The sequence below is a fragment of the Rhinatrema bivittatum genome, chromosome 6, assembly GCF_901001135.1.
Source record: "Rhinatrema bivittatum chromosome 6, aRhiBiv1.1, whole genome shotgun sequence".
Taxonomy (NCBI): domain Eukaryota; kingdom Metazoa; phylum Chordata; class Amphibia; order Gymnophiona; family Rhinatrematidae; genus Rhinatrema; species Rhinatrema bivittatum.
The window spans coordinates 350,365,793-350,387,380 of record NC_042620.1 but is presented as its reverse complement, the minus strand read 5'-3'; the positions used below and the strand labels follow the sequence as shown (position 1 = coordinate 350,387,380).

The 21,588-nt window shown below is 47.0% G+C and overlaps 1 protein-coding gene across 1 annotated transcript in view; it reads left to right on the top strand.

Moving 5' to 3' along the window:
* The window catches only part of LOC115094596 (adhesion G-protein coupled receptor G4-like), a 143,605-nt gene extending 123,364 nt beyond the window's left edge, over window positions 1-20,241 (top strand). Inside the window, exons 10-11 of the mRNA XM_029607815.1 lie at window positions 18,602-18,705; window positions 20,167-20,241. The gene's annotated coding sequence lies outside the window, so the exon portion shown is untranslated. The remainder of the gene's footprint in view (window positions 1-18,601; window positions 18,706-20,166) is intronic.
* The last annotated feature ends 1,347 nt before the right edge of the window (window positions 20,242-21,588 follow it).

Sequence of the window (21,588 nt, the reverse complement as noted above, 5' to 3'; positions counted from 1 at the left end):
CTGAGGATGACTCCACCTATCAAGTCCGAGAAGTGCTTGATGTCAGAAAACACAAGAAGAGGTGGGAATACCTGCTAGCCTGGGAGGGGTTCGGCCCTGAGGAAAATAGTTGGGAACCTTTTGCCAATATTCTAGACAAGGACCTCCTCGCCCAGTTTCATGTGAACCACCCTTCCAAACCAAAACCCCCGGGGAGGCATCCTAGAAAAGGGGGTACTGTTAGAATCCCTGGCTGCAGGTGGCCACGGCCAGCTCCTCCTACCTCCCCTCCGGGCGCTGGGACCACCGTCGGCATCAGCACAGCGGCCGGAAGGCGTCCCCAATGAAAGCCACTGGCCTTCTCTTCCCTTGTGGCACCTGCCTCCGAATTAGTCCTTCGGCCTCCTCTTCATGGCCCATGCCACAGGCCAAATGCCTTCAGCAACCCACGATGAGCAGGGCCCTCCCTAGGCGTGGTTGTACCCCTTAAGCTTCTTTTAAAGGGCCAGCGCCGATAATTGCTGCTCAGCCTCCTGAATGACGTCAGGAGCCAAAAACTATTTATGGGAGCTTCCTCTTCCTGTTCCTCGACTTGGCAATGAGTCTGCTTCACTCCGTGGAGTCTTCTGAGCTGTGTTCATGCCCTGTTTCCTGTTCCTGCCTTCCAAGTCCTGTTTCTGCCTTCCGAGTCCTGTTTCTGATCCTTCTTCCATTCCTTGGTACCGGCGGATGGATCTTCTGGCTTCTGACCTTGGACTTACTTTCGGTGATCTTTCTGGCTTTGACCTCGGACTGGCTATCAGGCAACTCTCTGGCTTCTGACCTCAGACTGGCTTTCAGTGATTCTTCTGGCCTCGACCTCGGACTGGCTATCGGTGACTCTCTGGCTTCTGACCTTGGACTGGCTATCGGTGATCCTCTGGCTACTGACCCTGGACTGACTTTGAATGACTCTCCCGGCTGGGCATCCACTGCCTTCGCAGGGGCCCACCTAAGACCTGCCGGCCCTACGCACCCAAGGTCTCAACCCGCGGAGAATAGGGCTGGTATTGGTGAAGCTCCAGTCGACCCCTGTGTCAGTTCGGCCTTGCCTCCCAATGGTGGGGACCTCTGGGGGTTCGCCCTCTCAGGTTGTGCCAACTCCCCCTCGGGCAAGGGGTCCACATCCACCTTCATCTGCACAACACAATGTGTGCCTGTCTAATTGTTGAACCTACAGCAGGCTCTTATTTTGTGATCGCAATGTTCTAGTAGTATAAATATGCAATGCTGCTCCTTCTCAAAGGGTATTGATAGTATTTATCAATTTATGTATTAGAACTAATATCTTGTACATAATTCTAAATATTATAGGAAGCCAGTGAAGTGTGGCAAGGACAAAGGTGATGTGATCATACTTTTTTTTTTTTTTTTTACCAGAAAGTAGCCTGGCCACAGATTTTTGCAACAACTGAAGGGAACGTAAAGTAGATGTAGGAACACAATCTAATATGGAGTTACAGAAATCTATCCCAGCAAAAATCAAAGACTGCAGGACTGTCCTGAAGTCTTTGGTGCACAACAAAGGTTTCAGATGTCTTAACATTTGGAGCTTCATATATCCTGAACGAATAATAAGTTTAATATGGGACTTCATTGCAAGATTAGTTTCTATCATGACTCCAAAGTCACGGACTGTTTTTACTATAGTATGGAATGTTTACCAAAATCAAATTTTGTGTTCTCTGGTACATTTTTTGTCTAGGATAACATCATAATCTCTGTGTTGCGTTTGTGGACCCTTGACTGAGATGAGGTTGGTGCCAACTGCAGAGGGAACCCTGGCAGGTCCTCGTCGTCAGCAGGCAGAACTGGTTGGTGCAGAGACCCAACTGAACCTTCACCAATACCAACCCTCATTCCCCACAGGTTGAGCCCTTGTGTACCGGGGCTGGCTGGACTTAGGTGGGTGTCTCCCGTGACGTAGAATGCCATGGCAAGAGACAAAGACAAAGTCAGGCAGGCCACAGTCGAGGCAGGCGGGGCTCAAGTAGAATTCCAGAGATGTTCCAGAGGTCAGGGCAGGCAGACAACAAGTGAAGATCTAAGGCGTTCCAGAGGTTGCGGCAGGTGGCAGACAGGCAGAGATTAGAGATGCGAATCGTGTCCTCGATCGTCTTAACGATCGATTTCGGCTGGGAGGGGGAGGGAATCGTATTGTTGCCGTTTGGGTGTGTAAACTATCGTGAAAAATCGTTAAAATCGTGAGCCGGCACACTAAACCCCCCCCAAAACCCACCCCGACCCTTTAAATTAAATCCCCCACCCTCCCGAACCCCCCCCCAAATGCTTTAAATTACCTGGGGATCCGGCGGTGGTCCAGAACGGCGGCGGTCCAGAACGGCCCCCTCAATAGAATCGTGTTGTCTTCAGCCGGCGCCATTTTTCAAAATGGCCGCCGCAAAATGGCGGCGGCCATAGACAAAAACGATTCGACGGAGGAGGTCGTTCCGGACCCCCGCTGGACTTTTGGCAAGTCTTGTGGGGGTCAGGAGGCCCCCCCAAGCTGGCCAAAAGTTTCCTGGGAGTCCAGCGGGGTTCCGGGAGTGATTTCTCGCCGCGAATCGTTTTCGTACGGAAAATGGCGCCGGCAGGAGATCGAGTGCAGGAGGTCGTTCAGCGGCGGTCCGGAACCCCCGCTGAACGACCTCCTGCAGTCGATCTCCTGCCGGCGCCGGTTTTCCTGCCCTCCCCCTTCCCCCGATTTACGATTTTTTAACGATAAATCGGGGGAATTGGTATTGTATCGTGGCCCTAACGATTTTTTGACGATTTAAAATATATCGGACGATATTTTAAATCGTCAAAAAACGATTCACATCCCTAGCAGAGATCACAAGACTTTCCAAGGTCAGAGCAGGCAGAAGACAAGTAAGGATCCAAACACTTACTGAGGTCAGAAGCCAGAAGTCAATCCAAGGGAGTGGAATCAGGAACACGGAGTCAGGAACACAGCAAACAACAGCTCCAAAGGAGTTCGACCTGTTGCTGAGGCATCTCACATTGCTAGGACTGGGATTATATAGGCCCCTGGTTCTGATGTCATAGCAGTGAGCTGCGCCCATTTTCCCACTCCTGGCCCTTTAAATGAGGGAGAACAGCATGCGCGCATGCCTAGGGAGCAGGCTGGAGTCTGCGTGCATGACGGTGTCCCCATCATGGCATGCCAGGGAACCTGGCGGGGACGGAGCTGAATGAAGGCTACAGGAAGTGTCGGCGGGGATTCCCCGCTGCCATGAGAAAGCCGAAAGAAGTCCCCGATGTGCCAGTATGCGAAGTCGGCTGCCCAGCCGTGTGGCCAACTCATGTAATAGTACCCCCTCTTTTAAACCACCTTCTGAGAGTTTGCATTTCTGTGGGTGAGTGGCATGAAATTGTCATAGAAGGTCTTTATCTAAAATATTGGATGCAGGTTCCCACATGTTCTCCTCGGGCCCAAAGCCTTACCACGAGATGAGATATTCCCATTGTCTATTTCTTCATCGGACATCTAGGATCTCTCTGACTTGGAAAACTTGATCCTCCTCTGCAGATACCTTCAAGGGCTCTGGCACCTTGCGGGATGACCACGAGAGGATGAAGGGTTTGAGCAGGGAAATGTGGAACACATTTTGGATCTTTAATGAAGTTGGTAGTCTCAATTGGTAAGATATAGGACCAACCTGCCGGGAGACAGGAAAGGGGACAATGTAGTGCAGCACCAGCCTCATGGAAGGAACTTGAAGGCGGATGTGGTGAATGCTCACCCAGTCCTTATCCCCAGGCTTTGAATCGAGGGACTGGCCATCTGTGTCGGTTGGTCATCATTTTAGCGCGGAGGCCCGCCTCCCAGATCAACTAGTCGGTCTGCTACCTGAGGTTATGTAGTTTGGTAGCAGTTAACTGGGCGGCCGGGGAGGCAACTGAGAGCAGTAACGGGAGCAGTGGAGCTGGTTGTCTTCCATAAACTAGCAGAAATGGGGAGGAACCTGTGGCTGAATTGATGTGCGAATTGTGAGAGAGTTCTGCCCACGGGAGTAGCTCTGCCCAGTTATCTTCTCGGGCATTGGCAAAGGCTCTTACAAAGGTTTTAAGAGTGCGATTAGGTCTCTCTACTTGTCCATTAGCCTGTGGGTGGTATGCGCTGGTAATCCCCAAGTGGATATTGAATTTTTGGCAGAGAGAACACCAGTATCTTACTGAAAATTGAGCCTCTCGATCAGAGACCATGCAGCCGGAAGATATGGGATGTGAAGAGACATGCAAGCTCAGGCATGGAAGGAAGGCCTGGGATTGCCACAAAATGGGCCATTTTCGAGAATCAGTCAATCACCACCCAAATGACGCTGCAGCCATTAGAATCAGGAGGTCCACTAAAACGTCAGTGGACAGATGGGTCCAGGGTTGCTTTGGGGCTGGCAATGGCTGTAACAGCCCCCAAGGTCATCCCACCCCCGGCTTCTGTTGAACACAGGTGGGACAGGATTCCATGTAGGCCTTGACATTGTTCACCATACAGGGCCACCAGTAGTACTGTTGGAGAAGGTCCAAAGGGCGAAGCTGTCCCGAATGTCCTGACACATAGGAGTCATGAGCCCATTCTATGACCCTCTGCCGAAGTCGTGTAAGAACTACTGTTTTCCCAGGAGAAACCATCTGAGAGGCAGCCAGGAGGACTCGAGCAAGGTCAATGATATATGCTGGTGGGTCCAAAATATCTTCTGCCTCAAAAAAGCGAGACAATGAATCCGCCTGAATGTTCTTCTCGGCAGGGCGATAGTGTAGCTCGAAGTCAAATCGGGCAAACAAGAGTGATTAACGGGCTTGGCGCAAGGTGAGGCGTTGAGCCTGGTGGAGGTACTCCAAGTTTTTATGATCGGTAAATATGGTGATCTGGTGACGCCACTCTTCAAGTGCCAGTTTAATGGCTAGCATTTCTTTGTCTCCGATGCCATAATTGCACTCTGCTGGGGTGAGTTTGAGTGAGAAGAACGAGCAGGGGTGAAGGGCTCCGGAGTTAGCCACCTGATTTAGTACAGCCCCTACACCTAGTGAGGAGGCATTGACCTCCAAGATGAAGGGTTTCCACTGGAAATGTAGAGATTACTTACCTGATAATCTCCTTTTCCTTAGTGTATGCAGATGGACTCAAAACAAGTGGGTATAGTGTGCTCGTGCTTTCAGTTGGAGATGGATCTGACGTCAGCACGGGTACATATACCCCCACAGAAAGTGTAGCAATTCAGTAATCTTCCTTGCAAACGCTTTATGGATATATGTGTGACTGACCGATCATTTAAATGAACAGGATTACCCTGACCAATTGATGGTAGCTGGAGACCGCCAGTGTTCTCAACCGGAAGGCGTCGACACCCGGCAGGGTGGAAGCCCTATATAAGCAAACATGGCTTACCATGAGTCGGCGAATCCCCATGTATACCGGCAGCCGGGCGGGATGCTGAGTCCATCTGCAATCACTAAGGAAAAGGAGATTATCAGGTAAGTAATCTCTACATTTCCTAGCGTGTAGCAGATGGACTCAAAACAAGTGGGATGTACAAAAGCTACTCCTGGACTGGGTGGGAGGCTGCCCGAGGACCGTGTAGGATTGCCCTCGCAAATGCTGTGTCCTCCCTGGCCTGGTAGTCCAGACGGTAGAATCTGGAGAAGGTATGGAGGGAGGACCACGTCGCCGCTTTACATATCTCTGCCGGCGACAGCATCCCAGTTTTTGCCCAAGAGGCCGATTGCGCTCTGGTAGAATGAGCCTTGACCTGTAGAGGTGGTGGTTTTCCTGCCTCTATGTAGGCCGCCTTGATAACTTCTTTGATCCAGTGGTCGATGGTTGGCCGTGAGGCTGCTTCCCCTTGCTTCTTCCCGCTTTGCAGGACGAACAGGTGGTCCGTCTTTCGTACTGCTTCTGACATTTCTGACATTTCCAGTCTGCCGATGTCGAGATGGCGTAGCGTTCGACCTTCTTCCGACTTCTTCAAACCTTCCGTGGTGGGCAAGGATATGGTTTGGTTGAGGTGAAATTGTGAGACTACTTTGGGTAAAAAGGAAGGAACCGTGCGAAGATGGATAGTCTCTGGAGTGATTCTGAGAAATGGATCACGGCAGGACAGTGCTTGTAGCTCTGAGATGCGGCGTGCTGAACACACAGCCAGCAAGAACACCATCTTCAAGGTTAACAAATGGAGAGACAGGCCTCGAAAAGGCCTGAAGGCGGATCCCGCTAGAAATTCCAACACTAGGTTGAGGTTCCACAGGGGCACTAGCCACTTCAGTGGCGGGCGAATGTGTTTGACTCCTTTCAGGAAACGTGAGACGTCTGGGTGTTTGGCAATGGTGTTGCCGTCACTCCTGGGACTGCAGCAAGACAGCGCTGCTACCTGAACCTTGATGGAGCTGAGGGCCAGACCCTTCTGAAGTCCATCTTGTAGGAAGTCCAAAAATGATAGGAATCTTAGCGGCATGTGAATTGGTGCTGTGAGAGTCGCACCAGGCTTCAAAAACTCTCCAGATCCTGATATATGTCAGTGATGTGGAGAACTTGCGTGCTCGGAGGAGTGTATCTATTACCGGCTCCGAGTATCCTCTTTTCTTCAGTCTAGCCCTCTCAATGGCCAGACCGTAAGAGAGAATTGAGCTGGATCCTCGTGGAGGATGGGACCTTGCCGCAGCAGGTCCCTGTATGGAGGCAGAGGTAGAGGATACCCTGCCAGTAGTCTTCTCATGTCTGCGTACCAGGGTCTTCTTGGCCAGTCCGGGGCCACTAGAAGAACTAGGCCTCTGTGCCGCTGAATCCTGTGTACAATGGCGCCCAGCAGGGGCCATGGAGGAAAGGCATATAGCAGGATCCCCTGAGGCGATGGCTGTACCAGGGCATCGATCCCCTGGGCTCGAGGATCCCGCCTGCGGCTGAAATATCTGGGTACTTGAGCGTTGGACCTGTCCGCTAGTAGGTCCATGGCCGGCGTCCCCCACTGATCCACAATTATCTGAAAGGCTGTGGGCAACATCTGCCACTCCCCCGGGTTTAGGCTTTCTCTGCTGAGGAAGTCTGCCGTGGTGTTGTCCTTCCCGGTGATGTGGACGGCGGAGATGTCCTGGAGATTTGCTCCTGCCTAAATCATCAGGGGAGTTATTTCTAGGGACACTTGTTGGCTTCTGGTTCCGCCCTGTCGGTTGAATTATGCCACTGTGGTGGCGTTGAACGACATCACTCTGACCGCTCTGTTTCGAAGTCTGTGAGCAAACTGCAGGCATGCGAGCCTGACCGCCCTCGCTTCTAGTCGGTTGATGTTCCACCTTGACTCTTCTCTGCTCCACCGCCCTTGGGCGGTGAGTTCTTCGCAGTGTGCCCCCCATCCGTTCAGGCTGGCATCTGTAGTGAGCAGGGTTCAGGTTGGGGAGGACATTCTTGACCCCTGGCTCATGTGGCCGGGCTGCAACCACCACCGTAGCTGATTCCGCACTCTGGCTGGTAGAGGTAGGTGTATGGTGTAGTTCTGTGATCGTGGGCTCCACCAAGATAGGAGGGCGCGTTGCAATGGTCTCATATGAGCCCGCGCCCATGGCACCACCTCCAGAGTGGATGCCATGAGGCCGAGGACCTGTAGGTAATCCCGAGCTGTGGGCCAGCTGGCGCTCAGCAGGACCTGCAGATGATTCCGGAGTTTTGACTTTCTCTTGGATGTCAGGATGACCTTGTCTTCCTGGGTGTCGAATTGAACCCCTATGTATTCCAGTGACTGGGATGGCTGTAGGGAACTCTTGTTTATGTTGACTACCCATCCTAGGCTTTCCAGAAGAGCTATAACATTTTTTCGAAACTAGACTATTGCAATTCCCTATTGCTAGGTCTACCATCATCATACTCCAAACCCCTACAGATGGTTCAAAATTCAGCAGCCCGAATCTTGACAGGCGCAAGGAAAAGAGACCACATATCCCCCGTCCTGAAAGAGCTTCACTGGTTACCAGTCTACTTCCGCATCATGTACAAAGCCATAACCATCACCTACAAAACTATACATCAACTTACCACTCTCGATCTTCAATTCCCTCTCCAAACACATAATTCTACCAGACCTACTAGAGATGCTTATAGAGGCTCCCTCCAAGTTCCCCCAGCGAAAACGACCAGACACATCACCATAAGAGATCGCGCCACCTCCACAGCTGGCCCTCTTTTGTGGAATTCCATTCCTACAGACCTCAGACAGGAGCCCTGCCTCCCAACTTTTAGGAAAAAACTTAAGACTTGGTTATTCAAACAAGCATTTCCGGACACAACCCAATGACACATTCCAATGACTCCTAAAACACCACTCCTCTTGTATATAACATTTATTCTGTATACTATATTTAAATTGTATATTGTTTAACCATCTCTTTTCTCTCCTCTCTTCTTCCTTCTCCAAGTTCGGCTACCCTTGTTAAATGTAACTGTACTTTCGGACACCACAGTTCTAGTTTTTGTTTATAATGCACTCCTGTTCGATGTAAACCAGCAAGATATGTTTTCATGATTGCCGGTATATAAAAACTCTAAATAAATAAATAAATAAATAACTCTGATGGTTGCCCGGTGGCTCTCCTCCGGTGACTTTGCCCTGATCAGCCAATCGTCCAGGTAGGGATGGACAAGAATTCCTTCCTTCCTGAGTGCTGCCGCCACTACTACTATGACCTTGGTAAAGATCTGCGGCGCGGTGGCTAACCCGAAGGGTAAAGCTCGGAACTGGAAGTGTTGATTTAGAACTTTGAAGCGTAAATGACGCTGGTGATCCCGATGGATTGGGATATGCAAATAGGCTTCTGACAGATCTAGGGAGGTGAGAAACTCCCCTGGCTGTACTGCATTCTTGACAGACCATAGAGTTTCTATGCGAAAGCTGGGGACCCGTAGGTGTCGGTTGACTGACTTGAGGTCCAGGACGGGCCTGAAAGTGCCCTCCTTCTTGGGTACTATGAAATAAATGGAATAATGCCCAGAATTTATCTCCCCTACAGGCACTGGGATTATGGCGTTTAGGGCCAGGAACCTCTGTAAGGTAATTTCTAGTGCCGCCTTCTTGAGAGGTGAACAAGGAGATTCCACAAACTTGTCCGGTGGGAGCCGAAGAAAATCCAGGTAATACCCTTCTCGGATGATGGCGAGGACCCACTGGTCCGAAGTAATCTCGACCCACCTTCGGCAGAAGAGGGTTAGCCTGCCCTCTATGGCTGCTACCCCCGGATGGGTCGGCCGATTGTCATTGTGGGGTGCGGCCGGGACCAGAACCCGAGCCGGTTCTCCTCTTGTTGTGCTTAGCCCGAAAGGGCTGGTTCCTGGCCTGAGAACGAGGTGCTTGATAGCGAGCCCTATAAGGGTTGAAGCGCTGAGAGTTTCTACCTCTGGATGGCCTAGAAAAAGAACGCTGGCTCCTCCTTGACCTGTCTTCTGGTAGACGGGGTAATGGAGAGGCACCCCATTTATTAGCCAAGTTCTCGAGATCGCTGCTGAACAGTAGGGAACCCTTAAAGGGCATTCTTGTGAGGCGTGTCTTGGAGGAAGAGTCGGCCACCCAATTACATAGCCAAAGCTGCCTCCTGGCTGCCACTGAGGATGACACTCCCTTGGCTGCCATACGGACGAGGTCGGAGGCTGCGTCAGTGAGGAATGCGAGAACTGACTCCATGTCTTCTCCCGGGGTGTTGTTTCTAGCTTGTGATAAACAGGAACGCATCACCACGGTGCAGTAGGTCGCGATTCGTAGGGACATGGCTGCTACCTCAAAGGTTTGTTTCAGAATGGTGTCCATGCGCCGTCATGTGTATCCTTGAGGGCCGCTCCCCCTTCAACCGGAATGGTGGTGCGCTTCACAATTGCGTTAACTATGGCGTCTACCTTGGGGCACGCCAGCAGCTCCTTGGACGCCGGGTCCAGAGGGTACATGCCTGACAAGGCCCGACCCCCTTTGAATGAGGCCTCCGGTGCATTCCATTCCAGATCGATTAGCTGCTGTGCTGCTTGTAGGAGGGGAAAATGGTGAGCCTTTTGGCGCAGGCCCTCTAACAGGGGGTTCATTTTGGGGTCCCCTGGGGTCCCCTGGCCCGGAATGGCCAGTTCTGATAGGCATTGTGAGACCAGGCCTGGAAGATCCTCTTTCCGAAAGAAGTGTCTCATGGCCCGATATGGTTCTATCTCCGAGGGAAGTTCTCCCTCCTCGGGGAGCTCCTCATTTTTCTCGGAGCAATCCGAATCCCCATAATTGGGGCTGTCGGGTGGCGAGTGGCCGTGCCTAGGTCTCGAGGGTCCAGTGGCAGGATCATCCGGAATGGAAAGACCCATTCGAGGAGCAGACTGCATCTGGACAAAGGCATGAATCCCCTTGAATAATTCCACCCAGGAAAGCGAAGTCGGATCTGGCCTTAGGGGCACCAGGTCTCTCGGGTTCCCTGGCTGCTCGCCGCGGCCTGCTAAGTCCGGAGTGTTCCCTGAGGAACCGCTGGGCTGGGACCGGTCCTGGCCTGGAACTCCCATGGCCTCCTCACATTGGGCACATAGTGAGTCTGCTTCCTCGCTCCTTGTGGCTCTGAGGTTGCATGCTGAGCAGAGGCTTAGAGCTCTCATGCCTGATTCTGGAGGTGCCGGCTCTGCAGACGCATGGGCTCTCTTATGCTCCATTTCGTCTGTTATTTCCTCCCAGCCGGAGTATGCGCCTTGAAATATGTGTCGCCTAATAATGTGGGCTTATTAAGGTGAGCTTAACAGCATGCGCCTAGAACGGGCGTCTTATGAACGTGCGCCTATGAGCGGGCATCTTACGAATGTGCGCCTATGAACGGGCGTCTCATAAATGTGCGCCTATGAACGGGTGCCTATGAACGTGCGCCTATCCTAGTAGCGTGCGCTTAGCCAACGTGCACCTATCGCGTGCGCTAAACAACGTGCGCCTATCGCGTGCGTTTAGCCAACGTGCGCCTATCGCGTGCGCTAAACAACGTGCGCCTATCTCAGCATGTGTACAGCAACGTGCGTCTAGGTGGCGAAGGCGAGTAGGCAGGCAAAATGGTGACCTCCTTGGCGGGCTGCCTCGTAGGCAGGCCCAGTTAGTCCACACTTCCTCGGAGACCACAGTAAAGATGTACGCCTTACCTTGTCTTCGGTGCTTCCCGGCTGCGACCCGGGCGGTCTCCGGCTGCGGGGGGAGAGGGTGAGCACTCGAGGAAGTGCACCCGCTGCCTCTAGGCCGCGCCCAAACTCGTCTCGCTTGGGGGCCAAGTCCACGTCGGGACCGAGGCTGCCTCTATGCTGCGCCCGAGCCCTTCTCACTCGGGGGCTAGGTCCCTGCCGCGAGTCGGCCACCGGACCGAGGCTCTTACCTCCGAGGGACCACGGAAGTCAGCTCGGGAAACTCAACTGGGGGAGGGACCGAATGGTATCACCGCAGGAGTGCGGGGCTCGTCTTCAGGTAGGTTTCTTCTATGAATTTAGTCGTTAGAATTTGGAAACACGCTCAGCGAGCGTGAGGTAGCTCCAAACTGGAGACGGAAATTACTGAATTGCTACACTTCCTGTGGGGGTATATGTAACCGTGCTGACGTCAGATCCGTCTCCAACTGCTAGCACGAGCACACTATACCCACTTGTTTTGAGTCCATCTGCTACACGCTAGGAAAGCTTGTTTGAGTTCACAGAAGGCAGAGACCGCCTCGAGCGGCCAGTTCTTGGTGTCGGCCCACTTCCTGGTAAGCTCGGTCAGCAGAGCCACAAGCTGGGAGTAGTGCAGAATGAACTGTCGATAGAAGTTTGCGAAACCCAGAAATCTCTAGAGTCCATGGAGGGTCGATTGCTGAGCCCAGTCCTCGATGTTTCGCACCTTTTCAGGATCCATTCAGAATCCTTAGCTGGACACAATATATCCTAAGAAGGGCAAACTCCCCTTCTTGAAGGAGCACTTTTTGAGCTTGGCGTATAGTTAGTGCTCTTGGAGATGTTACAAAACTGCCCACACATGCTGATGATGGGTTTGGACGTCTTGGGAAAATACAAGGATGTCGTCCAGGTAGACTACCACCGAGACATATAGGAGGTCTCAGAAGATTTTGTTCATCATGTTCTGGAACACTGCAGGAGCATTGCAGTCTGAACAGCATTGAGAGGTACTCGTAGTGGCCGTCCTGGGTGTTGAAGGCTGTCTTCGACTCATCTCTTGGTCAGATACGGATGAGGTTGTATGCGCCACGCAGGTCTAGCTTTGAGAATAACTTGGCACTCCTAAGGTGATCCAACAGCTCTGAGATAAGCGGCAGGGAATATCTGTCCTTCTTCATATTGGCGTTAAGGCCTTGGTAATCTATGCAGGGGTGTTGGGTTCCATTCTTCTTTACAACGAAGAAAAATCCCACCACTGCCGACGAGGTAGAAGGTCTAATAAAGCCTTTGGCGAGGTTCCCCTTTATGTATTGTGACATTGCCAATGACTCAGGAGGGGATAAAAGGTACACCCTACCTCATGGAGGAATGGCTCCTAGTAGGAGATTAATGGTGCAGTCGAAGCACCGATGTTCCAGCAGAATCTCAGCCTTGCTTTTAGAGAAGGTCCAAAGAAATAAACCAGAAACCAATGCAATATTGAAAATCACGACCAAAAGTAGAGGAACAGTAAAACACCAAGGATTCTTTATTATCACAAGGATGGCCAGGAATTCCCCACGCTCGCCCTCATAGATTTTTGGGCAGGCAGGAACTTTGTTACCAGAGCTCTGAAAAAAGGACCTGCAACAGCCCACGATCACTCGTGAGAGACTCCTATATATATTTATGGAGAACCCTTGCCGGGGCACATTGGTTTCACGACCAATTCCCTAAATCTCCGTATGGACCTACTGCATGAAGAACAAATAACTTTCTACATCCTGGAGAGAGCCGTGCACCCCATAGTCTTGGGGTTGCCTTGGCTACAACCATATTCACCTCAGTTCAATTGGGGGACCTTCCAGCTCAACCATTGGGGCCCTCATTGCTTTAAGTATTGCCTTCGATGGGTCCGCCCATGACCACAATTCCCCTGGCTACTAGCCCCATGGATCTCCTGCCTCAGTACCAAGACTTTGCAGATGTCTTCTCTAAAAGCAAAGGAACAGTACTTTGCTTTTAGAGCAAAGATCCAAGGTGTTCCAGAGGTTGGGGCAGGTGGCAGACAGGCAGAGATCACAAGACGTTTCAAGGACAGGGCAGGCAGAAGACAAGTGAAGATCCAAACACATACCGAGGTCAGAAGCCAGAAGTCAATCCAAGGGAGTGGAGTCAGGAACACGGAGTCAGGAACACGTCAACCAGCAGCTCCAAAGGAGTTTGACCTGTTGCTGAGGCGTCTGCAGATTGCCAGGACCGGGATTATATAGGCCCCTGGATCTGATGTCATCATGGTGGGCCGCAGGCATTTTCCCACTGCTGGCTCTTTAAATGAGAGAGAACAGCGCACGCTCGTGCCTAGAGAACAGGTCGGAGACTGCGTGCAGGATGGTATCCGCACTGCGGCGTGCCAGGGAACACAGTGGGGATGGAGCTGGAGGAGAGTTGCAGGAAGCGTCGGCGGGGATTCCCCGCCACCACAAGAGAGCCAAAAGTAGTCCCCGCCATGCCAGTAAGCAAAGTTGGCCGCTCAGTTGTGAGGCCGACTCACGTAGCACTCTGTTTTTGAGATGTTTCATGATAAACAATTATGAAGTATCCATTTATTAATCGTACCTATGTAGATTTTAAGATAGTTTAATGTATCAGCTATTGAATTTTTTATTGGAATAAAAAACTAGATATCATCAGCATAGATGTGAGTTTTAGGATGTTTGAGGGTGTGATGAGTCCTTGTGTATTTGAAGGGATGTGTGTGTGTATATATGTGTGTGTGTCTTTGTGTCTGAGAGGTTGTGTGTATGTGTGTATGAGTCTTTGGATCCGGTGGGGAGAAAAAGAAGCTTGGATATTCTTCCCTATCCCCAAAAAATAATGGTGGCTCCCTGCCTCTATGAATTTTGGTTTGTGGCTCTTGATGTGTGGAAGTTTGGCCACTTCTGCTATTCTGCATGACCTAGATACTAGGCCACACTCCACAGTAGGTATCCCAGTGCTGTACACAATAATAGTCATGTACGGAAGTGGATGGACACTATCAGAGAAAATTTTACTTGGCATCCAAATGTTTGGAATTTTCACAGATGAAAGTTGGCAATTCAACTCTGGTTTGGAGTGTATGTGTGTGTGTGTTTTGGGGGGGGGGGGGGGGGAGGGGAGTTTCCCACCTCTACTAATACAAATTCCAAGTAGGATGCTCTGATACTCTTGTCTCTTCACATAGGTTTCTCGTCATTGGAATGCATTATTTTCATTCTATACATTATTGCAAGGAATTCTACTAAGAGTTCTGTGTATATGAGGAAGGACACTGACTCGAGTTCTTTTCTTTTGAAGTCATGTCTGTATTGATTCATGTATTGACTAAAGTCACCTTGTTGTTTATATATTTATTTATTTAGTGGATTAATATCCCACATGATTCAAAGTACTTGGTAGATTACACACGACATACATAGCACAGGAGGATAACATAACACGTACAATAAAATAAAAAATAAATACAGTAAAATACAACAAGAAAATAAAATAAAAACATAAAAATAAATATAATAAAACAAATTAACATAAGGATTTGTTGCCTGACAATCCTTTGTACAGTAAGCAAGTACAATTGCAGGATGCCATGTTTTCTACTTTTGCTTTCTTTAGTGTTCACTTTTCATGTCTGAGAATGATTTTCTACTTGGCATTACAGTAAAAGAAGTAGTATAACTGGAATGGAATCGTACTGTGACCCAAGCAAGGCTATGAGGTCATAGACAGGCTGTCAAAGAATTTAGGCTTCGCTCAGTATTTCTTCCTGCAGAACACAGAATCAGATAAAACCAGAAATGTGGGATTCATAACCACCATCACAGCTGCTTTATTTGAGCAGCCATTCAAGAAACTTTCAGGAACTAATATGTAAATGTCTGATTTTACAACTGTGAGCCCCGCTCTAACAATGAAACAGAATTGATGCAGCAATCCTCTAATCATTCTGGTGCGACCAATTTCGCAGAGCTCGCTCCTTTCGCAGTGTTCATCAGCGACATCACAGAAGCATCTCTGTTAATCCCAAAACAGCCTGACAAAGCTACATTCATTAACTGGCACAACCAGAATGCATAATGGCTGGCCACACTTCATTCTCACTGGCTAGGCAGAGAGGGGTTTCTGACTTTGCTGCTTGTGAGTTACAGAAACACCTCCCGTTTTTCTGGGTATGTGTGTAGTGGTGAGGGGGTAGGGGGCACATGTATAGAGGAATATGGGGGTTAGTGCGTGTGTGGTGTGTTTGGGGCAGTGTTTGTGATTGTGTAGAGAAGTGTCAGGTGACTAGAAGTCCCAGAAAACAACACGGAAGCCGATCCAACGTAGCAGCAATGCAACCAGAACAATATTAGATCAGTGTCAGGAAATACTTTAATTAAAGGTAAAAACCAGTGCCCGACTCAGAGCGAGTTTTGCCCATACACCATGGGCTGCTTCAGGGGCTATACAACAAACAAATAAATATATTACTACATGAGCTCATAAATATATATATTTATAACATTAAAAATTAAAAAATGCACACATATTGATAGTACAACACAGTGAAAAATGACATAAAAACATATATAAGAAACATATATAAAAAATTTCATACATTTAAAGCACATACATACATACAAAATTAATAAATAGATAAATATGAATTATCTATATATATAAGAGCAACATGAAAAAGAAGATGACCATTCAAATAATGTTAATTCCTTCACAGTAACTAGTAGTGCAGCTACAGACATTAGCCTATTAGGAACATGTAAAATATATAAATATAAATAAATAAATAAATAAATATTAATTTCATGTGTTTTAAATGTATGAGATTTTTTGTATAGCCCCTGAAGCAGCCCACGTTGTATGGGCGAAACTTGGCCCAAGTCAGTCACTGGTTTTTACCTTTAATTAAAGTATTTCCTGACACCGATCTAATTTTGTTCTGGTTGCAAGGTGACTAGGAGTGAAATTTTACATTTGCAAAGGAATTTGCAAAATTTTAATCAAATCTCTAAAGCATCAAAATCATCTTATAAGCAATTTGCACTTACCACAATTAAACATGGAAAATTGCAAAATTTGCCAATTCTCTGCAAAGCAACTACACTTCAGGAAGGCAAATGTATTAATTAACCTACTGGTCTTTGTAGAAATGAGCCAGTACTGCCCCATTTAAATATTAATCAAAAGAGATTCAAAGCTGACTATATCACAAAAAACATAACTACACCTCATTTGATTAATATTTAAATGAAGTACTAATGGCTCATTTCTACAGACTCGCAGGTTAGAGCATTTGATTCATGTTCTTTTTTTTTTTATTTTAATTTTTATTGATTTTCTCAGTGATTACAAAGCATTTACAACTTTGTTCAGGCAAAAAGAAAAACTCTTAAAGTGATAATAATTCCATACAAAAATATAATCATTATATATAAATAAATAAATAAATAATAAATGCATATATCAGACCACAAATATTTAAAGACAGGGAGAGGAACAATTGATGAGCTAAACAAAGAAGAAAAAGGGCTTACTTGTGGAGAGGAGGCTAGGAGCAACCTTTTACGGAATTCTATAAACAGTTTAAGCTGCTCTGGGGCAAAATATATATAAACATTATTATTTAGTTTCAAAATACACTTACAAGGAAACTTTGAAAACTGGCTCCTAATGACTGGGCTTCCTGACGCAAAGCTAGAAAGCCTTTCCTCCTCTCCTGTGTGGCTTTAGCTAGGTCTGGGAACATTTGAACAAAATGCCCATAGAAATTAACCCAACATTCTGGAAGTAACTACGCATATCTAGACTAAGGTCTTGTTCATAAACAAAAGAGATTAATAGAGTAGCTCTTTCCAATATCTCGGCTGTGGAGGACTCCAGAAACTCCGTCAGGTTCCCCAAATCTAGCTGATGCTGTACCACATTCCCTCCAGAGTGCTGAAAAGGTAGGAAATATACCCTGTTAAAAGATAGAAAATTTTCTGAAGAAATCTTCAAGACCTCGGTCATATACTTCCTTAGGGTAATTCTAAGGTGATTGGCTGCTCACCAATCACCTTAGGAAAATTCAATAGCCTGAGATTCAAACGTCTCAGATGATTTTCCATTAATTCAATTTTCCTATTCAAGGACAGCTGCTCTTGAATTATAGTAGATTGAACTTCTTGCCCTCTTTTTAATCCATCTTCCAAGCCTTGAATCCGATTTCTATGATCTTCTAGCTGGGAGTTATATTATTGTGTTAAAGTGTCCATTTTTTGTGCAATAGCAGAGATTTGTATTGAACATTTATGAACAGGAGATCCTAGTTGTGCCACCAATTCCCTAGGGAGTCCAGAGTCTCCACAGTCAGTTTAAGAAACAAATTACCAATAGCAGCAGCTTGGGGCATACCTAATAAGGCTGTATATCTGTACTCTCCTGCATCAAAGCAGATGTCTCACTCCCAGGCTCCATGGTCGCTCCCTCTGCAGCTAATCCTGCGCCAACCAGCTCTGTAGCTGCAAGCGCCATCTCCGGAGTGCTCTGCAAGGTAATCGCCAATGGTTTCCTCAGGACAGGGGGGCTGAGAGACACTTCCCCAGATGAGACGGAGGCTCCTCTTCTGCTCTCACCAGAGGGGATTTTCGCCACCTCCGATTTCAGGTAGATTGCAGTAATTTGAGGGATAGTATGCTGCCCCGGAGGGATTGAGGGTGTCGAGGGAAACACCCTAACTTTACTTTCCTTTTTGGAGACATATCCATGGCCACAGAATAAAAAGTTAGAGGAAACTTTTAGAGAGCAGCACAAAGGGCCTCATTTTCTAAAGTATCGCAGGCCTGCGATACTTTAGAAGATGAGGGATGGGGCAGAAACGGGGGGCGGGCCTGCGCTAGCTGGCAGCGATCGCACCGTCGCGGTGTGATCGCTGCTGGTTTCGCACCCAATAGCGCCTCCATAGGAGGTGTAGGTATTAGGAGCGAAATAGGCAGCGAAAATGCACCTACCTTTTCGCTGTCCACAGCGTCGGCGCAGAGTCGGCCCCAGTGATGCCCCGACTCCTCCTCTTCCGGGGCTGACTCCGCCCTGACTCCGCCCCCATCCTGGTATCGCACGCGATAAGGGACTTTTCGCGTGCGAAAGGTCCCTTATCGCATGCGAGCGGCTTGGAAAATGAGACCCAAACACTGCTAGCATGCCGCCTTCTTGACTCCTCCGTCATCTCCTTATGTTCTAACCAGTAATTGATATGATTAAGAAACATTATAATAATGTTTTAATTGCATGAAACCATGAATAACTAACTTGCATATTTTATTTTAAAATATGAAATTATATGAAGCTCTTCTTCCTCACCTTCATGTTAACCCTTGGCCACACCAACACATTCTACCTTCTCTGGAGTCTTGTACTGTTGGACATGTCTCCATTGGATAAAGGCTTCATTTTTCTGATCTGCAGATAACATGGGTGGATGGAACTCATCAGGCTGTAAAGTAGCCTTCAGGAACATCAATTACACAGCCTGCCAGTGTGACCACCTTACTCACTTTGGTGTTCTCTTGGTGAGGAAAAAAAATTATCTGATTCATTAATGTAACATTTTATTTGAATAGGGCAATGCTACACCATAGTCACTTTATTTTTGTCTGTGTCTACTTTTGCTGCTGTCCATTAAAAAATATCAGTCCCCTGGGAGGAGGAAATATTTACAAGCACAAAGCAAAATGGTACAATAAATATTTATGTTTAAAAAAAATTTTTAGTGGGTGGAAATGATTCTGAATATTATTCTAGAATCATTTCCATTTTTTTCTGGCTCAAATTAACTGTAATAATAATGCAAAAAATTGAAACAATATGCCAAAATCTATAAATTATTGTATTTTAATTGGTTTAATTTGATGAAAGATATATTACAATGGTTTAACTGTGGTAGAATTAATAATTCCTCTTTCCCATTGTTCCAGAAAATGTGAATGATTGATTGCACTTGCAGATAACTCAGTGTTAACAAGGATGAACCAAACCAGTCTGGGCTTTGGGCCACGGAATAGATATGTAGAAAATGAAACTAAAAGTTCTTTGATACAAAACCAGGACTGATGGTATGTCCTTGATAATCTGGAGCTGTCTGGTAACCTTTTGATTGATAAATAACAGATAAAAAAAAAATTACACAGCACACAAAGGGAGAATTATCACTAATCCATGCAGGTACAAGGTACATATGTACTTTTGTGCTGGTGATGTGAAATGTTAAACAGTTTAAACGATTAGCCAATAAATATTTATAAAAAAAATATAATCTTACCATTTATTTTTGAGCCTTGCTGTTTAACCATTTAATAGTCTAGCTCCATTACAATAGTGGGAGGCAGGCCTCAGATCCACCAGTGGCATACTTGATGGAGGCTGACGCCACTCACCATGGGTTTAGGTGACGAGAAGCAGCCCTGTGCTGTCATTGGTGCTTCTTTGGCACTGACAGATCAAAGAAGCTCCAACAGCTGCTGCTGCTGCTTCTTCTCCCTCTCTGTCCCTCGCTGCCACCAGGCTCACGTTATGACTCTGCCCCAGAACTGTGCCCTTCCACCCCTGCCCCTTGCTCATTAATAGATAAATGCTCAACCATTGATAATTTCAATAGCATAAACATATGTTATATAATATTTACATCCCTATTTTCTACACATGTACCCTGGTAGTTTCTCTTTGAAAATTAGATACAAGGTAAGTGGTACAAAAGTAGTAATTTTACCTTAAATCCATTATTTCTGTGGGCCAACAACACACTAGAAAGTGCATATGTATATATGAAAATCAAGTACAGGGGTGTTTTTTACCATCCACCTCCTGCTCTACCCAGTTTTTCTCTCATATAAAGACAGCCACCTCATTACCCGGCTAGATCTAGATGAAAATGTTCCTCCCCATGTCGGGTGGGAGTTTGGTACAATTGTTCATTTGCTGGATACAGAGATGTCCTGATTAATGATAAGAACTAATTTTGTTGGCTTTTCCAGGACCTGTCTAGAAAAACAATTGATGCTGGGAACGAATATATACTAACCATAATCACATATGCAGGATGCGGTGCCTCTTCCATATTTTTGGGTGTTGCTCTAGTAATATACATAGCTTTTGAGTAAGTTGTTGTGTTTTCATTTTGTATCTGCACAAGCAATGTTTTTGTGATTATAATAATTAAAAATGTTCAGATCAGGAATTTTAATTTATTGGATTTAGGGTCAAATTGTGTTCTTCAGCAGGCATGGGCTAAATCCAGAGCAAGTAAAGTGACTTTCCCAAGGTGATAAACAGCACCACAGACAGAAGCAGGTGGTCTGTGCTTAGAATAATGCATTGGGAACAAGGAGGGCTAGGTTCAAATCCTGCTTCTGCCACTGATGCTCATTGGGACTTTGGGCATATCACATTATTGCTGCGTGTTACCACTTAAATCCAAAATAGCTGGGCATGGGTAATCCATTCAACATGGACCTCCTCACCTCTTGCCAGTGACTGATAAAGTCCTGCAGCGCAGTTAATTATTGATGCAACGTCATTATTTATTTAAATTTGATATTCTGCCTTTAGCTCTAGATAAACTATCAAATCATAATGAAGCAGATAACAATCAAATCACATTATTACTTTAACAAGTACTGCTACCTAATGCATGCATGTCCACTCTGTTATATCATGATGTACTTATTCACCTATGTACGATAAGACTTTTGATGCTATGAACTGGTTGAAGCCCATCAGTTCATTTCAGTTCTGCTAATTCTCTTTTTTATCTTTAGATGTTAAACCAACTCTCCCTATTCCTTCTGCTTCCTTCTATCAATACTGTCTTGTTATCATAAAGTACACTAGAAATTGTGAACATTTATGAGTGCCAAATTCTTAATAATGGAGCATTCTACAAAGCTGCTTCCGTATCATACAGAGGGGCCAATGTTCTGTTCAGTAGTGATGTTTGCACAAGTGTTAGCACACGTTAAAAGTGTTGTTAATGCATGTTAATTAGCTTTTGCAAATATCATCACAAAATCTATGTAAAATAGGTAATAAGTTGCAAAATTATGCAAATCAGCACATTCCTTATGAATGCATAGTAAAAGGAAACATAGAAACAGAAACATAGAAATGACGGCAGAAGAAGACCAAACGGCCCATCCAGTCTGCCCAGCAAGCTTCACACATTTTTTTTCTCATACTTATCTGTTTCTCTTAGCTCTTTGGTTCTATTTCCCTTCCACCCCCACCATTAATGTAGAGAGCAGTGATGGAGCTGCATCCCAGTGAAATATCAAGCTTGATTAGTTAGGGGTAGTAGGGGTAGTAACCGCCGCAATAAGCAAGCTACACCCATGCTTATTTGTTTTACCCAGACTATGTTATTCAGCCCTTATTGGTTGCTTTTCTTCTCCCCTGCCGTT